The 19907-nt window shown below is 45.8% G+C and overlaps 1 protein-coding gene across 20 annotated transcripts in view; it reads left to right on the forward strand.

Moving 5' to 3' along the window:
- The first annotated feature begins 5327 nt into the window (after positions 1-5327).
- Positions 5328-19907, forward strand: part of NRXN3 (neurexin 3) — a 1014891-nt gene continuing 1000311 nt past the window's right edge. For 19 of the 20 annotated variants that reach the window (XM_042790607.1, XM_042790621.1, XM_042790610.1 and 16 more), the window contains exon 1: positions 5328-5559. The gene's annotated coding sequence lies outside the window, so the exon portion shown is untranslated. Of the gene's footprint in view, positions 5560-6814; positions 6835-19907 lie in introns of those variants that run through there. The other variant, XM_042790609.1, reaches the window with a different exon arrangement.

Consider the following 19907-nt stretch of genomic DNA (forward strand, 5'->3'; position numbering starts at 1 on the left):
AGCATGAACACAAGATTAGATATGAAACCCCAAGCTGTCTGTGTTTCCTACATTGTTAGGAGTGTTATTTGGTGGAAATGTCCCCATCTTGTACCATTGTCTTGAGCAATCAAGGTGTCTGTACTTCAGGGTCTCTGAAGGGGTCAAGGGCAAAGTGGAAATAATATTTGATCTTACTTGAGGAGTCACTGGAGATCTTCAGGGAGCTGTGTTTGTGGATGCATTGGCTGAGCATTTTATTAAAGCAAGGTTTATCTTTCACTCATGTTAAATCCAGCTTTTCTGATAACAGGTCTTTCCATGTTCCTCCTCTTTTAGTACTCATCAGTTCCTATTCTTAGCCAACCCTGTTGATAGACAATCATGTATGACATGGTATTTGTTGCCAGGGAAGCACACTGTGATGTCATTGGTTCATTTTCATGGCTCCGTTTGAGGATTCAGAAAGAAGATGAGGAGGTAGAGTTCAAGTGGAGGAGGTAGTAAGCAATAAGGATCTGTTGAGTCTTACTGCAGAGGGAACTGATGACATCTCAGAAACTGGAGTGAAGCCACAGAGTTACAAGACTCAAGAAGCAAAAAAAGATGGAGTTCAAAACTGGTGGAAATATTTGTTGGAAGGTTTGTGTGTTAACTCCAAACTGTGGCTTTAGTTTTGACCATTTTACTGGATGCTACCCGCTGCCTGTAGGAGTGGTTGTCTTCCTCTTGGGCCAGCACTGAGTCAGGGTCACAGTGGGATTACTGACAATGAGAGATGGTAATGGATGTTTTTCTGTCTTAGAGTGTCTGTCTTAGAATGAGGTGTAGATATGTGTCTAATATCTGGTAGTGAAGGTCATAAAGCCATTCTGACAACCATAATATTTTATACTGCTAACTGAAAGAATGTACAGCTCTTTTTTATTATTCCTTCTTTTTCCCTTGCACGCTCAAGTGTGAACACATATCTGTCTCATCTGTTGTTGCTATGCTTATGTTTTCCTAAGTATAAATACACATGTACAAGATTCTCACAATGACGCTATTAAAGATAGCAGAAAACACCATATGAGGCTTGGAGAAGGGCTACCATCATTTTTTCCCCAAATATATTAGTTGATGTAATGAAACATACTCCCTTGCCCTATGCACCTTGCCCTGAATGTGTCCCTGCAGTGTTTGCACACCACTCTTAAGCGCTCTTATGCACTTCTCCTGCAAGGAATCCTCTCATCTGAGTGGATTCACCCTTACATGCCTGGGTACACATCAGGTTTTTTGGCACATGCTTTCCCATTCATACACTGCCACACACTCAAATATGTGTCTGTATAGTTTCTGTCCCCTGTACGCTCAGCTAAACAAAGCGGTGCTCAGGAAATCACTGCCTGTATACACCGTGTAGTTTCTCTGTTGCTATTAAATAAATGCAATTGAACATGCTAGGAGGAGGAAAAGGTCTGTGAATCAAGAATAAACAGATATGTCCTGCAAGTGGCCAGAATAACTTCGGAGGTTGAATCTCCCGCTGGAGTGAAAAAATGACGTTTGCCAGAGAAGGGCTTAGAACTAATCCTCTGAAATGATGGTAAAGGGAGTTCTGACCAGGCGCTGTCGTGATTACTCTTTTCCCATCTCTGTTATTTCTTATTAATGTAATGAGTTTTGCTCTCTCAAGTAGGATAAGGTCACCGGTGAGATAAGATCAGCTTTGTTTGGCACAACCAAGATGATCTGATAGCAGTTTGGACTGCAGCTTCTAAATTCACCTTGGGTATTAACTTCTGGGCAAAAAGACAATGAAACTGCTAACATGGATAAAAAGAAAAAAAAAAAAAATAGCCAGAGAGATAAATTGCATTCTTGCCTTGTTGCACAGGCTTCCCTGCCACTGTTTCAATGGCAAATTCCTCTTGAGCATCATTTCCATTAAACAGTACCATGCACATGCTTGATTTCAAGGATTTGGTGAATGCCATTCAGAGAACCTAAGGAAAAAGCCCAGGAGATGATACTCTATGGGACAACACTGCAGTGCAGCCTCTCTTCCCATCTCCTGCTGCCATATTTGAGGCATTAGTTTAGATGGAATCTTCTAGATCTTGTGTTGCAGCATTTGGACATCCTGGTGTGTTGGATGATGCTTCTAACTCCTGCCTGTTCTGTCTCCAGAGCCTTTTCCAGGCTCTGATCCCTCTCTCTCATCACCCCTGCTTAACAGAAAAGGGGGGGACCAGGAGCTGATGATAATGGCATGTGCAGTTTCTATTGCATCAGGGAGTTAGGTAGCTCCTGTGAGCCAGCTCTCTCCTCTAGCAAGTTGTAAGCATAAGCTATGCCTTGTGGGTACTACAGCCACTGCCCTGAATTAGGAAGCCTAGATCTTGGAGCAGAATAAGCACCTTGAAGACAAACAGTCCCACTTTGCAATCTATTGAAAATTGCACCAATTGAATTGCCTCAGTTTATTGACAGCATTATGTCTTCTAGTTAAAATAAGCACGTGAGCTTGGCAAAAAGTTTTGGAAATTTATTCTGAAGGGATCAAGCAAAAGAAGATGTATAACATGTCTATGCCTGTGTATTCTTGCCTTTGCCTCTTCTCTCTGGTGGTGGGAGCAGCAAGTGCAGTGCCTATGTCAGGAGGGAGTGTCCAGGTGTATAAATCTGTGCCATTGCTAATTCACAAGGCCCCTTGGAAAGGGAGCTGGCTGTTTTCTTAATGAAGACACCAGAAAAGGCTGATGTATCTACTGATCATCTTATAGATCGGGACAGAATACTTTATCTAGAGCATCTCATACATGTTCAAAAGTCTCATCACAATGCCAGTGGCATATGATGGGGATGGGAGCAGTATTAGAGGGAGCTGGTGTGAACCTCACTGTGGTAATGGTTTTTTTATTTCCTCTCCATACAACTTGTTTGCAGACTGCAGGGCTAGAGGTAGAAATGCTGAAGAAAGAATTAGAGGAATTAGTCAGAAAAATCCACTCCCCTATTGAGCAATTAGAGTACTGCCTGCTGGACAAATAACTTGTGCGGCACTGCTTTCCTTTTGCCTCTGTTTTGCTCCACACCCCAGCAAAGATGTGCCTTGCAACCTTAAAGAAACTTCCCTGCTCTTCTAATACCTTCTCACTACTCTCTACCTATTTATAAAATGATGTCTGCTATTTTGGTGCCTCACTGTAACAATTTTTCAGAAGTAGAGGTCTATGTGTCCGAGTTATGCACAGTAAGATATTTTTCAAAGTAGTTGTTTTCTTCCTTGGTTCATATATAGCACTGAGTAGAAGCTCCTCAGTTAGATAAATTCTCCTATCCCTCTTTCTGATTTATAAACACTTAATATGTGGGGCTCCTAGGTTTTTATTTTTTAAGTTGAAAGAATAGTGTGTGGATGAAAACTAGCTTGTTTTCCCGAAATCTTCTTGGGCTCACGTTACCCTTTGTGATTATAAGCTGCCATTGCTAGTTTGTTTTTCTCTTGGGGTACATGCTGTTTTCTGTCTGCCAAACTGAAGAGGTTTAGCTCGAAACTAGAAACAGAGACTGTGCTGTTGTCATTGATTTTACATGGAAGACACTCTGGTGATAGGCAGCCCAATCAAAATATGATGCAAGTACGTACATGGTCCTAGAAGACCTTGGAGAGTGAAGGGCCAGAGGTGGTGCAGTTTCAGATGACTACCTCATCAAATAATTACTTTGATAAACTGCAAGCTACAAAATGCTAGATTGCTAGAACTACCATCAGGGGAAGAAAGTTGATAGAAGCCAGATTTTATTGCCAGTTGCACATTTTAAATCTGGAGTTAACTATTGAAGTAAACAAAGTAATACCTGATTTTCTTCACCGTAATTGAGACCGGGATCTAATCCCATGCCCTGAGGAGGGATTGATAGTTCTTTCTGCTGTTATGTTGTCCGTATAAAACAGGAAGCTTAACAATAACCTACCTTTGCCCAGACATCTAAAGGGATAAATTCTTGCTCTTGTGATGCTGATTTTGAGTTCAGGAAGATGCCTCTTTGCTGGACGATTGTCACCTTGTTGAAATAGGTCTCCATTATCCTCTCTGTGCATGTATCTGAATTTGTTAGGGGATGTGAAGGACTCTGTTTTCCAGAGAAACTTCCCAGGGGGCTCCTAATACTACTTGAAACTATTATTTAGTGTTTCTGTGTGGCTGTTACCCACCTCAGACACAGCTGCATTTCGATAGTGGGCAAAGTGATCAATACATACTGTATAAAGTAATTATTATTTATCGGGTGCCGTGAGTAGGCTCTCTGCTAGGCAAAATGTAGAAAAAGACAAAAACCTTTGAATACATGATCAGAAGGGGAAAGAAAGGCAAATAGCTTTCCAGTCTGTCCCTAGAGCAAATGCATTCCTAAGCGTCTGGCATTTCAGTGTGAGCATCGTACACAAATTTTGCAAGATCACAGGATTTGAAGAGAGGGGCTGGAAGGCTTGATTTCTCACTTTTGGCTTTGTGTGCACTTCATGTGCACAGTGTTCCTGCCTGCTCTAGTCTTCTTTGAGGTGGAATTTCAGCATAACACATTAAAAAACTTTATATAGATGTTCCCCACAGAAGGCACTCTGAATTTTGTTTACTGTGGTAAGTGCTAAGGGCGCTAATATGATAAATAACAATATTTAGAATACGCACTCTGAATGAAATGCTGACCCCAGCACAGTCTGTCAGTGCCATCCTCTCTACTTTTACAAGTGAGGAAATGAGTGGAGAAAAAGTTTGAGAGAATTGTGCAAGGTAACAAGGAAACTTAGTGGCTGGTTTAAATGAAACGGGCAGTGTATAAATTTACTGGAACCACCCAGTAGGTTTGGGACAAACGCTGAGCTAGAAGGGAAAAATCTTTGTGAACTTTAAGGGTTTGGGGGGGATCACGGAGGTGATCGCCTGAGGAAGGCGTTGCCTCCTGCTCAGCTGGCAGGTCCCTGCTTGCCGGGGTAACGCTGGCAAACTCTAGAAGGTAAACACGAGCTGTACCCCCCACCGCCCCCCCTTGCTGGGACCAGAGGGGCAAAACCACCCGCGGGCTGTGCCGGCCGGCGGAGGCAGCGCTCGGGGAACGGGACGCTGGCGGGGCCGGGGCAGGAGAAAAGCCTCCAACCTCTTTCCCGGGAGGAGGCGGCGGCCCGGCGGAGCGTCGCAGCCCCTGCCCGGGGCCGTGCCCGCCGCCCAGGCCGGGCGGGCCGCGGCGGGGGGCCGGGGGGCGCGGGCCCGCGGTCTCTTTAAAAGCCGGGGCCGGGCCGGGCGGGCGCGGCGGGAGGGGGCGGCGGCGGCGGCGGCGGCGTGCGCGGGGCTCGGGCTGCTCCGGCACCGCGGCGCGCTCAGCCCTGCGCAGCTCCGCCCGCGGCCGCCCGCGGCTCGGCACGGCTCGGCACGGCGCGGCTCGGCTCGGCTCGGCTCAGCTAGCCCAGCCCAGCCTCCCCGGGACCCCCGCGAGCCTCCGCGGCTGGGGCCACGCTGGAGCCCCCTGCCCCGCGGCGGAGGCGAGCCGCGAGTTGGCGCGGCGGCCGGCGGCCGCCCGGCTGCGGAGGTGAGAGGGGGCGGCGGGCGGGGGGCGGCCCGGCTCGGCTCGGCTCGGCCCGGCTCGGCTCGGCTCGGCGCGGATCGGCGGGCTTACCCGCCCGGCGAGCGCTGGGCGCCGCCGCTCCGGAGCTCCGCGGGTGGGTTTCTGCTGACCCCCCTCACGACAACTGTTTCGGATCGTTCTCTCCCGGCGGCGCTGGGCGCTGCCCGCCCGAGCGGAGTGGGCGCGCACCGAACCCCCCCGGGACGCTCCGGCCCCGGCTCCTTTTGCCCGACTTTTTGGGAAATCGCAGTTCCCACGGCGGGGCTTTTCGGAGTGGAAAATGGGGGGGCCTCTCGAAAAAGAAGACGACACTACGCTGAGTTACAGCAGGGAGACGCTTAGAGAGAGCCCGCTGTTTGACTAAAGCTTAAGGATTTCTTTAAAAAAAAAGATATTAATGAGGAAAGAAGAGAGGCGCAAGATGAAAGTTTTTTTTCTTTAATATTTTTTCCTCTTCCAAGTCTTCGGATCTATTACAGTAGTGCTTTTCTTCCCCGCCTTCCATTTGTTTGTATTAATGATTTAGTAGCCGTCTTGCCTGAAAACTTCCACCGTGAGCGACTGCTGTGGGTTTTCAGGCAGTCAGTGACCTTAAAGGTTGGTTCAATGCTTTTTTTTTCGTGCAAGATCTATGTGAAATAACCGCTGTGGTTTGTTTTTTTGTTTTTGTTTTTGTTTTTTTTTTTTTTCCTAAAAAAAAAAAATCACCTGCTTTATAATTTAAAAGAAAACATCATTCAGTCAGGGAGTGATGTAATTCTCCTACCTAAGGGCACTGACTCTGGTGCTTTGCAGGTGACTTGTCTTTTGCTTACTCTGTAAATTTATTTTAATTGCTGTCTTTTGTAGCTAGGAAGTAACATATTTAACCAGCGTCCTTTGAGGATGCATTTTGTTAAAATTGAAACCTTTCCCTTTCAAAAAAATTTATTTTTCATGATTTTTCTCCCCCTAAAGAAAACAATAAAAAAGATTAGGCATGAGATCAGCGGCAGAAAAACCAAAGGATCGGGGAGGCAGAACCCAGGCTAAAAACATCGAATTGTTTATAAAAAGGACACTTTTAAGTCTTTCACTTTTCCAAGCTCTCTTTCCACCTTTCCATGGTCAAACTGTTCAACGCTTCGTTGCAAATAGTTTTAAGAAATTATTTCTGTTTTTCCTAAATATTAATTGTTCCTCCTGTATCTTTTACTGTACGCAATTGTTCCGTGATAAGAACACAGCCCTCCTGAAAAGGTGAATATTGAAACGACTGCTCGCCAATACCTGCTTATTGCATATTTTGAGGGGCTATTTTTTGAGGGAGCAAACTCTTAACTAGACCAGTGGAAAGTCTAAGAGAATAGGTTGAATTGGTGGGGGAAAAATTGATCACAAAAGGTTTTGTTTGTCGTGATGATACAGCCGGTTATTAATTGTAACATGAACCAGAAGGGTGTTACGTCTGTCACTGGTTTAAGTTAAAATGGTCATCGGTGTTGAGTTGGGCAAGTTTATCTAAGGGTTAGTAGTATTTTGGGGGGGAGGAGGTTGCAGAGATTATTGGTTTTGGGACTGGACGCACTTTATCAGCTGAACAAACTAGATTATTGTATAGACATAATTTTCCATTTCTCTATCGGTTTCTTTTTAGTCTTTGACAGTTTCTTAAACATTCTTCGCTCTCTAACAAAGTATCTGGTTTTCGGGAGTAGGGAGGTGCAGCTGGGGACATTGGAAGTTTGGGGATAATGGGAGCAACAGGACTGTATTTATTTATTAAAAAAAAAAAAAGTTAGGAGGTGAGGATTCTCTTTCTGGAGCATTCGGGCACCTTCCAGTGGGGTATGTCTCTAGGCTTTTAATTATTTATTTCACTTTTGTCCTTTAAAAAAATGAAGTAGAGCGAAACTAAAATGAAATGAAATAAAATTAAAGTAAGCATTGAAAAATAAATAAATAAAGGAAGGGAACGGCTAAAAGCCCAATACTTGATTTCATCATCCTGGTGGTGATGGCTTCTCGATAGAAGCGATATCTGCCGATATCACCCCTGTTCCATGGCTGTAGCCTGGCCTCATTTTACGCTGCGTTTCTACTGAACATGTTGACGTGCTGCTGCTTATATAAGGGGAAGAACAAATTCAAGCGGATTAGTGCTTGGGATTTTGAGATCGGCTACCCAGATCGTGTTGTGGGTTTTTTCCTTTCCTTGGGGGAGCTGATAGGGGAAGGCTGGCGATGGATGGGAGGGGGTAAAATCGGGATGTGTGGTTGGGGGGAAGATGGGGGTGATGCGGGGAGCAGCTTATTCGCATAATGTCTGCGCTGCGTCCCTTTTTCTTTTCTTTTTATAAAACCCATTATCTCTAAAAACACATTATTCTTCAGCCTGGTCTAAAAAAAAAAAAAAAATAGTGGGAGGGGTTATCATAGCGAGGGGGTTTGGTATGGGAGTCATTAGACCCACTGCTGCAAAACCAAGATACAGAAATCCATCTGCACCAACATTTCGGGGGGAGGGAGGGCGTAGAGAGGGGGGAAGGGATGGATTGTCTATCTTGGATTAGCGAAGTGGAGCTTTGTATTCTTCGTTTTCCTCCCCATTTTCTGCCATTTCCCCCCATCCCCCCCATCTGCACACCCGCTTTCCTCCTCCCAGCCCCCACTCCCCCCCCCGAAGGTTTCTCGTCCCTTGACGAGAAAATTCTGTGTTACATCCTGATGGCTCTGCGGCTTTTTTTTTAGTGCATCACAACAGTGGCACGATGACCTTTGCTTCATGCCACACAGATTTGGGTTCCCGATAGGGCTGTGACCGCAGTTTGGGCACACGTGAACACCCTCATACACCCATAGTCGTGTACCTAGGATGGGCCGTGATTTAATTCCGATTTTTGCGTGTGTGCCTTTGTGTGTGTGCGTGCGTGCGGCTGATAAACATTGGCAGAGGGTAGGGAACGCAGTAAATGCCAAAGGCACGTCCATCCATTTCGCCAGCCCCTCTTGCCGCTTTCTTTTCCTGGACGCTGTGTCACACATCATGAGATTTGTGTCGGGGAGGGGTGTACCTTATGTGGATGGCAGGGGCCTGGGGGTTGGAGGGGAGTGTATGTGTACTGGGGAGGTAGAAATTGGGAGGGGGGAATGAACCTGACGATGCTAATAACATTATTTTGGTCAAATGAACGTCTGGTGATAATGATTCAGTGTAACCATCCGTGAAATACATGCTTGCGACACACTGGAAAAAAAGGTTACTCAAGGGAGCTATGTCAGAGCCAGGCATGCTTGGGGGAGCGAGCAGTCCCCTTGATGGGGGAAACAAAATTCATAAGCACCCCAGGCCCCCTCCCTTCCCAATGCCTTCTTGCATGTCCGAGCTGGAGGGCATTGCGATGGAGAGAGGGGGTGGGCTGCACTGGAGCTAGGACCAAACAAAGCCTTCCCGCCTCATCCTCCTGTGCCATCCTCCCTTGCCCTCTTTGAGCTTCTCCGTGCCGTTGATCCAGACGATACAGGAATATCGCCATTTCCATGCAGTCCCTGCCGGAGGCTGGAGGGTGGTGAATCGAAAGGGGGGAGGGAAAAGCTCCTTGTGTTTCTGTTGTAGGATGCGTAGGAGAGCCATGGCTTTTTGGGTCTGAGTAGAGCAGAAAAAAGGCGGGGGGGGGGGAGGGAGCAAAGGAAGATGAGAGTCTTTCCCTCCATTCCTCCCTCCCTTCCTTCTTTCGCCCAGCTAGAACATGGAGAAGGGCCCGGCAAGCCTCAGTGTGTGGCTGGTGCGCGGAGGTCGGGGGAGCTGAGGCAGTGAGAGGGAGGCTTTATCCTGGGTTTCAAGCAGGCCGGGACCCTCTCCAAGGCTCACAGACCTGCTCAGCACCCTCCTTCTCTGCGTGTGAAGGACTTTCTTGCTTGGTCACAGGCTGCTCGCACCCAGGCAAAGCGGAGCTGCGGGAGGAGGGTGCTCTTGCAGTTCTGTCAGCCGCTGCTTCCCATCTCCTGTGTGTGGCTGCGCCTGCTCTGAGGTCTCCATGTTTCTGGATCTTTCCACTTCATGGAGCAATAGCAAAAGCTTAATAAATAGATCTGTCTAGGGCTATTATTGTTTGCCTTTTGTTTTTCTCCTTTCTCTCTGACCTTGAGGTGCAATGGTAAACTACAGCCAGGAAGATGGGGCAGGGGCATGTCCAGTGCCCCACAGTGTTGGTGTGGGGGATGCCCGGAGAGATACCAGTTTCCCTTGCTCCCCTTTCTTGTGCTCACCAGAGCCAATCTTGCCTCAGCTGCCCAGCTTCACCAGTAGTTATTTTTTGACCTGCCCCTTCCATTTCCTTTACCGCAGTCACTTCAGAAATGGTTGTCATGCTGCAGCTCCTGTGCTTGTAGGCCAGCCATGGCTGCTGTTGAGGGTGATGCAGTGGCCAGCTGAGCAACAGGCAGAGGGGTGCTGCAGGGCCCACATGCCTGCACCCCGCTGGAGACTCCCTCCCTGGTACCCTGCAGGGTGAAGGTGGGCTCTGGTTTTAAGATTCCTCCACTTCCCCCAGTGATTAAGGTACTTGTGTGTTCTCATGATGCGGTGAGCCTCAGTTTATGAATTATTTGTTAGCAGGAGTAGGAAAGGTTGGAAAAAAAGCATTATTGTAGGTAAACTTCAATGATTGCAGTGTGAGTTTTGTAGCTCAGCAGTCCCTGACTGTGGCGCTTTGTCCTTCCTCAAGCTTGCACAGCCAATGGAGCAAAGTGAACTTCACGTAGTGCTGGAACTTATTCCTGACTCTGAATGATTTGCACCCTTGAAGTGAGAGGGGAACTCAGTTCCTGCAGAGCATCTAGAGGGTGAGGGGTGGTGCCAGGGGTAATTGGTGGTAGCAGTAACGGTGGATTTTAAGACCCACGTCCCTGTGCAAAAAGGAAATAAATGTGTCCTTCTTCCCTTACTTTCCTCCCTTTTAAAGCAAGTTACCAAGCCATCAGGTGCAGACAACTCTTACTACTTTTGAGTTAGGATTTAAACCCTCAACCTAGAGGACACCTTCAAACTGCACAAGGTCTTCTGGCTATCGTCTGGCATGTTGCTGGGAAGGGATAATTTAGTCCCTTTCTTGTTGTAGCAGCAGTGGTATTTTGGTGGGTCTACTGAACTTCTTGCTTTTGTTTTCTTCAGCTTCCTCCAGGGCTCTTGAGTTTACCTGTTTTGAGAAGTGACGTATATATTTCCCCCTTGATTTGTTTTCTTTTGCCCTTTCCTTGGCTCTGGGCATGTGCAAGTGGATGTCTGGATATGGGCTAAGCTGTGATGTGCTGTATCGAGGATAAGGACATGTAGTGATCTGGCCAAGAACAAGCTGAAGGAGCCAGAAGCTTTGTGATGACCAAAAGCCAGGATGAGAGATGGCTTCTGACAATGATTCAAGAGAAAGGGTGTTTAATTAAAAAAACAAAATGCATCTAGCTTTATCTGCCTGTGCCCCCACCAGTGTGAAGAGGAGACAGGCTTTATTTTGGGATTGTTGCCAATGCAGCTGGAGCCAGAAATTACCCAAATTTTGGTTAAGCTTTGGAAATTTTTATCAGCTCTCTTCTCTCCCTCAACCCCCTCTTCTAGTTAATAGCAGAGTCTGTCAATCTAGCAGAGTTGGCTCTTAATTCATACAGCAAGTGGTGAGGAAGATATTTTGCATTTCAGAAGCCAAGATGCTAGAGGTAGCTTCTGGAAACCAACATACTACATAATCTTGGGTCAGGTTGTTTTGCTTTTTCTTTTCTTTGGTTTCTCCTCACATGAGCACAGACAAAAGCAATTCATGTGTGTAAAAGACTCTGAGGATCAGAGATGGTGTTTTGACCTCTCACCACCAATCCAAACAGCCAGACCAAGACATGTTTGCAGGAAGGCAGCACGGGAGAAGTTTGTTCTGCCTTTCTCCTTGTTGTGGGCAGCAGATGGCAGCTTTAGTGCCCTGCGTTTGTACTTTTTTTTTTTTTTGTCATGGCAGAGTCATGACTTTGGGTTGGGCTAGCCTGACTGTGGTTTTACTGAGGTCTAGTAGAGATGAAGTTCAGCATCCCATTAGTGGTGTACTTGAACAGTTGAGCAGTAAGACTCCTGGTGAAAATATGCTAGTGGTGTTGGAAGAGCCTGCGTTCTTCCTTAAGGGAAGGTGGAGATATGATTTCTCTTGTTGCCATTCACAGAAAAAGGTGCTCTCTGAGCACTGTGGGCAGCTGTTGGGAACTGTACACCACGCAGCCAGCTTGGCAGAGTCCTCTGTCTGGGCTAAAGCCTGCAGCCTCTCGGGACTCTGGGCTGCTGCAGACATTGCTGTGTAGCTTTGCAGAGGGTGGTGGAGGTGTGCCCATAGCCATCAGAAGTTCAACTCTGAAATGTGGCCCCTTGCTACAGAGCGGATTAGCCCTTCATCTGTCTTGCTTCCCCATGTCTCTTAGAGTTTTCCCCTTGTCTCTCACAGCTCTGTCCCTGAATTCTCTCCTAGGCATGCTCCCCTGCCTGTTTCTTGTCTGCTGGCAGCAGGAGTGAGCCAGGGTGTTGGGAAGGGGATGTCAGGGATGAAGGAGGGGCTCTGTCAGCATACCTGTCGTCTCTCAGCAGTGTGCTCAGCGCCCGTCCTTTCCAAATTCCTTTCCTCTGCCCTTGAGGGTGAGGGACGGCTTATTTCAAACACAATCTGCTTGTGTCATTCCTGGCCCTGCTGCTTGTCATCCATCACATCACGGGAACTAATTAACACTAGTAGCTTTGGATCCTGGGAATGACAGTGCTGGGATAGTAGACGCTTTCAAAGATCCTGATGTCTCTCTTCATAACTAGGGCAGCCCAGCCCAGGAGTTCATGGACTCTGTTGTCTCTTGCCTGCTTACCAACCCTGTAGTGAGGATGCTTGTGTGTTTAGCAGGGAGAGCACCAAAGGCCTAGGCCTGCCTCATAATGCCCTTGACAGTGCTGCAGCATTCCCTGCATCCAAGTACCTCCCAGCAGCCGGATGAGAGCCAAGGAATGGGATAGGATAATAATTGATGAGGATAGGGGGAGGTATGATGTAAACCTTTTGAAGCTGCCAGTAGCTTCTCCACTGCCTTTGGGTACATACAGCTGCGCGTAGTCTCAGAGTCTGTTTGTGAGTTTGACCCTGGGAGCATCCTCCACTCATGACAAAGCATGCTGTCCTGTTTCCGCTGTGCTGCTGATCCTGTTGCCGTGTTGGTGGGGGGCATCATCAGGGGAATCGGTGTGCTGCTCCTGTGAGGATGGCAGGAACAAAGGTGAATCATTGGTCGTACTGTGAGGCTATCCAGAGAGCACTTGCTTCCCTTCTCCCTCTACTTTCTGTCTTTCCTGCTGTTGTGAACCACTTCTAAGAAGAGAAAGAGTCCCAGGGGGATGGAAGGGAAGGTAACTAGGCAAGAGGGTAATGTTTGCTGGCAGCTGAAGGAAGATGAGGAGAGGAAGAACCCTCCAGCATGGTAACTGTCTGATGGGACTGACTGCATCTGCAGAGCAGGGAGGTGCTGGCTTCATTTCAGTCTGCTGTTGCAACCCATTTTTATTTCCAATAATGTGTTAATTAAACATTGATTTCAGGGAAAAAAGGAATCTGCTTGAACTGCAGAAACTAAATGGAGTGTGGAGGAACGGGATCTGATGAGGAATGTGTGGAAGGACCTTCTGTCAGCTGTCTTCTTGACCAGTCATGGAGGGAAGCAAGAAAAGGGCTGGAGAAAAACCTGTTCACATTAAGTTAGAGTCCTTCACTTGTCTTAAGGGGGAATCTTGTTCTTTCTGTAACCACACAGTTTTCAAATGATGTGTGCTAAGGAATTACCAGGTAGCCAACTGTATTTTCTTACAAAATACCAGTAACAAAATTCCGAATTTTTATTAAAATGGAAAATGGAAGAGAGATTTTTCAAGGGATGTTAGTGTTCAAGAGTCTTTCTATTCAGTTTGGCACTCTTCTGATTTTCTACTCTTGTAGTTACTGTTGTATCTATAAATTAATTAATCTCAGGTGCAAGTTAAGGCACCACTCGTAATGGCATGCTTGCTCTTGTTACTTGCAGGCATGTAGTAGCTCAACTGACCTTCATTTACTGCATGTGGATAAGTCAGCCACTGAATGTGGATATAAGATTGTGATGTTCACATTTAACATTTTTGCTTCTGTTCCTCAGAGCACTGAAAGGTGAGACAAGATTGTGATATCTCCCTCCCTTGGTTGGTTGAACTCTCTTCCATTCATTAGACTGGAAGAGCCAGTGGGAGGCTATGCTGCCCTCCTTTTTTGCTTCTGGGTGTTAGGCACATATAGGGAAGATAAGAGTCCTTGCTTTAGTCTGAGATCTTACCTGGAATAAATCTCTCTGTTGATGTGAGCAACATATTCTTATGACATTAAACAGCTTGATTTGAATTATTTTGACCACTGTGCTTTGTCTTCACTAGTCCTGGGAGATAATGGAAGGGAGGGTATAACCTGTCTGACCTGTCTGAGCATTGTGTAAGTCTGAATTAAAGTGATCTTGCAAAGATTTCGGTCAGTTCCCGCAATAAGCGAAATGGCAGTGTTGTCCTGAGAAAGAACTCATCCTGGCTGCTAAATTCCTTTCTGTGCCATCTGCAATACAAACTACAGAAGGATCTGCTGTAGCATCAGGACACATTTGAAAAGGAACAAATTAAGCTGTGGATCAACTATTTTCCAGGAAGACTTTTGACCTGCTGATGGCTGGTGAAACCTGCAGAATCACAGAATGGTTGAGGTTGCTTGATCTAACCCCCCCTGCTCAAGCAGGGCCACCTCGAAAAGGTGACCATGTCCAGATGGCTTTTGAATATCTTCAAGGAGGGAGACTCCACAACTTCTCTGGACAACCTGTGGCAGGGCTCGGTCACCCTCTACAGTAAAAAAGTGTTTTCTGATGTTCAGACAAGGACCTCCTGTGTTTCAGTTTGTGCTCATTGCCTCTGGTCCTATCACTGGGCACCACTGAAAAGAACATGACTCTGCCACCTTTACACCCTCCCTTCTGTTGTTTATGTACATTGATAAGATCCCCCAGAGTCTTCTCCAGGCTAAACAGTCCAAGCTCTCCCAGCCTTTCCTCATGAGAGATGCTCTTAATCTTCTTTGTGGCCCTTTGTTGGACTCTCCCCATTATGTCCATCTCCCTCTTGTACTGGGGGGCCCAGAACTGCACACAGTACTCTAGGTTTGGCCTCACTAGTGCTGAGTAGAGGGGAAGGATAGCCTTCCTCAACCTGCTGGCAACATTCCTAATGCAGCCCAGCATATCAGTAGCGTTCTTTTGTGCAAGGGCACATTGCTGACTGATACTTGATTTGGTGTCTACTAGGGCTTCCAAGTTCTTTTCTGCAAAGCTGCTTTTCATGGAGGTGGCCCTCAGCATGAACTGATGCATGCCTCTGAACATCACTACAGTGGTATGGAGCATCAGCAGAGCAGGCGGGATGGTTGTTAAGTATTAACATAAGAAACAGAAGTCTGGAGTTCTTTCCCAGAATGTGTCAAACCAGTTTTTCATACTAGTCATCACTTTTTCCATCTACTGAAAATTCAAAATTATCATTTGTAAAGCATTATGAGTTCATTGAAAGAAAAGTGTTGTGTGTCTGAGAATAGCATAGATAGTTCAAGTTGGAAGTGACCTACAATGATCATGTAGTCCAACTGCCTGACCACTTCAGGGCAGACCAAAAGTTAAAGGATATTTAGGGCATTGTGCAAATGCCTCTGACAGGCATGGGACATCGACCATCCCTTTAAGAAGCCTGTTTCAGCATTTGGTTACTCTCTTTGTAAAGAAGTGTTTCCTCATATCTGGTCTGAATCTTCCCTGATGTATCTTTGAACCATTCCTACACATCCTGTCACTGAATAGCAGTGAGAAGAGCTCAGCATCTCCCTCTCCAGATCCCCTTATCATTCTTTTCTCTGAACTAGACAAACCCAGATTCCTCAGCCACTCCCCATAAGACATGCATTCCAGCCTTTCAGCAGCTGCTTCATCCTCCTCTGTACACATTCAAGTAACTTAACATTCTTCTTAATTTGTGGGAGAGACATATTCCAGTTTTTTTAATTGTTCTGTTACTATGGCTAGTTACACACTGCAATATTTTTGTAGACTGTGAAGAAAAGAAATTTTAAATTATTTATTGTTTTGACTTTGGGGGACAGAAATGGAGAACGCAGGAATCCTGTGATGGGACAAAGGCCAACCCTCTCAAGGGACTCTGTAGGTCTGGTATTGCACTTAAGTCCTGGAATCAAAATATGCTGCCTTGTCTGGTCAACTCATGGAGCACTTTGAAAGAGGGTATGATACAATGTAATTTCAGATATATGCATTTAAAATACCTGCTATGTATCTAGGAATCAAATATTAAGAGCTTTATGGGAAAATACAAGGAAATGAATTGATCTTTGATGTAATTTCATATAAGTCATTAATCAAAGACGTATTGAGTGCGTATCTAACAACAGTGGACCAAAAGGCATAATTTTGTTGAGCTGTGTCTTAAGGATTTAGCTCAATATAATTAGTTTTTTAAATGTGTCCCCTGTCTTCCTTGCTGGTTGATATGACCTAGTTAAATGAGTTGCTAGCAGCTCTGTTTTGTACTAGCTTGGGTCATAGAGTGACGTGTTGTCTGGGATGTGGCAGTACTTTTTTGGCAGCAGATTGTAATTTCATTTAATAAATACATTTTATGAGGCTAGAGTGAGCTACTGTTTGCCAGAGTGTATCAGGTAGAAATTCAGAGTGAAAGGGGAGTAACAAATTGATAGGCTTTCCATAAGACAGTAACTCTTAAGGCATTTGACTGAACACAGCAGTTCCTCCTTCTATGGTCACTTTGTTGCTGATGTGTAACGCAGGGCAGGAAGTTGATCTGCTTTCTTGGCACAATGCAGGTCATATACCTATTAAACTGGAAAATGGTCTGAATTTGATAAGAAGAAATTTATTGAAGACAAATGAAAAGTAGTGCAATTGGGAAGGTGAAATCAAATGCCAGCATGTAAAATGGGGGATAACAAGCCAGGCAACAGGACTGCAGAAAGGGATCTGGGAGGTACTACAGTGAGTCAGAGACTGAATGTGAGTCAACAGTGTGGTGACATTGCAAAAAAGCAAATCTCATTTTAGGGTATATTTAACAGCAATGTCACGTGTAGCACACAGGCAGTAGTTTTTCTACTCTAGCAGCCGCTGCTGAAGCCAAAACAGAGCGCTGCGTCCAGTGTGAGCAGCAAAACCAGGAACGATGGAAAGAGACGAGGAGAAGGCAGCCAGAGTGGCGAGCACCACTCATGAGAGGCTCCAAGAACCACGTTGGTTCAGTCTAGAGATAAGATTGACGAGGGACATGAAAAGTCTTCCAATATTTAAAAGCTTGTTTTAAGAAGACAGTGGTTAATTGTTCTCTGTGTCCACTGGGGATAGGACAAGAAATAATCAGCTTAATTTGTAACAAGGAAGATGTGGAGATAGGTGCTAGGAAAAGCTTTATGAGTATTTGGTAGTTAAGCACAAAACCAGCTTCCTATGAGAGGTTGTAGTGCGCTCATCACAGGAAGTTTTAAGAGCAGAGACAGAGAGACACCAAATTTTATCAAGGTTGTTTTATAATAGTTTTGACCAGTTCAGAAGGGGAATGGGCTGCCTGAACTCCTCATGTTGAGTCCCAACACCTCTTGCACTTCCTGAAAGGCGGGCTTCTCCCCTCACTGCCTGTTCTGGTGGGAGCATGGGGAGGCAGGGCCAGGATGAAACACCCTCTCTGCAAGTGCCCCTGCAGCACCTTCCATGCCCCTGGCATGATCCAGTTTTACAGTGCATGTCCCAAAAGGGCCTGAGGGAGCTTGTGTGTTTGGAAGTGTCACATTAGCATCCAGCACTGTAAGATTTCTATTTCTGAAGATAACAAACAAGCAGAGGGCTGTCCCAGCTTTCTGCATCCTCATAACTAGGAAATTGAAGTTATTCGAGACTTATCCTGGCTACTGATTAATTTACACTGGGAAGATTTGGGTAAATGAGTTGGAGATAGAAAAGAAGACTCACACTTCAGCTTTCACCTGTTAAAAACCACTGCATGTTTGTATGGTGTGTCACAGTTACTACAAGATGATTTTTCTGTGCTCTTATATCAAATGGAGTGGACAAGGGCAAATAATTTCCCTTGCTGCAGCATCTTTTCTTCCAGTTGCCTAAAGCAGTGTGGAATAGGCATTGCAAGGAGGTGCATTAGCACCCAGTGGATTTGAGAAGGAGGAGCCTAACACCTGGTTTAGTACAGACATACATTTCAGTACTTGTGAAAGGGGCTCATGGCAAATCCAGAGAAGAGGATGTTACTCGGGGAATGGGGCTGCTCTTCCTTTAGGGTTCAGCAAAACCTTTCAGTGGCTACTAGAAAGTAATCCAAGACATACTATGTGGTGTGTTGCTCCTATCTTTTCCTGATTCTTAGATTTACATGAACAGTCTGCTGTCTGGATCCACCGGGGCCTGGGAGTGAATTTCTGAGCATCTCAAGTATAGAGAGCCGGTTCTCCTAACAAACCTCAAGGAAGGAAGTTTCTTCCTTTTGGTTTAACAGAACATCCAGGAATATATGCTTGTTGAACTTGGACAATGTTGGGCTTGGCCACTATGTGTGTGCAAAGTTTATAGTATAACCATTTTCCACCTTCTTACATAAATTTTTGAGAGTGAGTGGAGGATGGAGATATTATCCTCTACTTCTTGGCACTAGAAGTGAGTCAGGGTTGACACACAAAAGTAGGAGGCAACAGTTTGTGTGTAGGAAGCTTGTTCTGTCCAAGGAAAATCTAAGGGTTATATGCAGGGTGTTAGTCCTGCTGCACTGTGGGGCTGGTATCTTCTTCTTGAGCTGAGTTCACACACACTCACCATTTGGAGCATATGGAGAGCTCAGCAAATTCAGGCCTCAAGGGATGACTGGTGAAATGGTCGAAGGTAGGTTGAGATATAACTATTTGTTTATGAGGCCCCATATTGCACCAAGTAATAGTTGTTTATGAACACTGCTGTGAAGTCAGGAGGGAAACATTCCAATCCAAGGAGATAGCAAGATAGAACCTAATTATTGTTGTTATTATTATCCCTGTCTATTGTGGTAGCACCTACACAATCCTGATTCGAATGCAGAGCAAAAAATGTTCCCTGCCCCAAAGAGCTAGCAAACTAAGGATGAGACAGGAGACAACAGATGGACACAGATAACTGGGGGAGTACAGAAAAACAAAGATTGGTCAGCAGGATGGGTGGTATGATAGCATGTTGACAGCTTAGCTGTTGTCAAGCTTTCTGTAGGCATGTGGCAAAGGATTAGAACAATAACTCAAGCTGCGGCCTTTACTTCGGTGTTTTTGTGTGTGTATCTTCCATCTGTTTTATTTAAACAGCTTAATTCTCCCTTAAAGAGGGTTTTCTGTCCCTGAACTTCCCATCCTTCATGTGATGTAGGTAGGGAGACACACTGGTCCAGCAATGAAGTTTTTAAGGGAAACTAATTTTTTTTATTATGGAAAGAGAATGAGACAGTAAGCAGAGGATTTTGATGATATGTATTTAAAAGGACGCTGAGAAAAGACTGATGGATCTCAACAGGATGAATACCCAAAGTGAGTGGTATAACGCAAGAGACTTGTTGGCCAAAGTGGTGTCTTACCAAAGTGATGCAAAGACTGCCTAATGCCACCCATGGGCAACGATTCTGTGCATATAGGTTATGTCCTTGGTGCTGTATATTGGTGAGTGCAAGAGTGTGTGGAAGTGTGGAGGGCTCTGATTCACCCGCACAGCGAGCAGTTGTTCCAGATGTGTGGCTGTACCATGCTGCTGGGGAACTCAGGCATGCTTGGCCACAGAGGCTCTGCCTATGCCAGTGGTTGCATAGGCACTGGCCTGTGCATGGCCTGGGCCATGTGTGTCTTGTTTTGGGTGTTACCTTCAGAGGGCCACAAAATGCAGGATAAACCTCAGGTAATTTTAGGGTGTCCTTCTTTCTGAATTTGAATTATACTGACTTTGTGTGGTGCTGTGATGTCCTCTTTCTTTTACTGTGTGGTTTGCTACCATCACACAGTATGCCAACATCAGGCATGTTATAAATGTGTCTCCTATTAGCCTTACGTTGCCAACACCCATCTCCCACTTTGGCCTGCCATGCCATTTATTGTTCAGCAGCCCAGAAGTGATCATGGGACATTAGATGCAGCTGCATGTTTTATAGTGTGTGTGTAATGGTGAGT

Source organism: Tyto alba, unplaced genomic scaffold (assembly GCF_018691265.1).
Source record: "Tyto alba isolate M040663 unplaced genomic scaffold, T.alba_DEE_v4.0 Super-Scaffold_18, whole genome shotgun sequence".
NCBI classification, from domain to species: domain Eukaryota; kingdom Metazoa; phylum Chordata; class Aves; order Strigiformes; family Tytonidae; genus Tyto; species Tyto alba.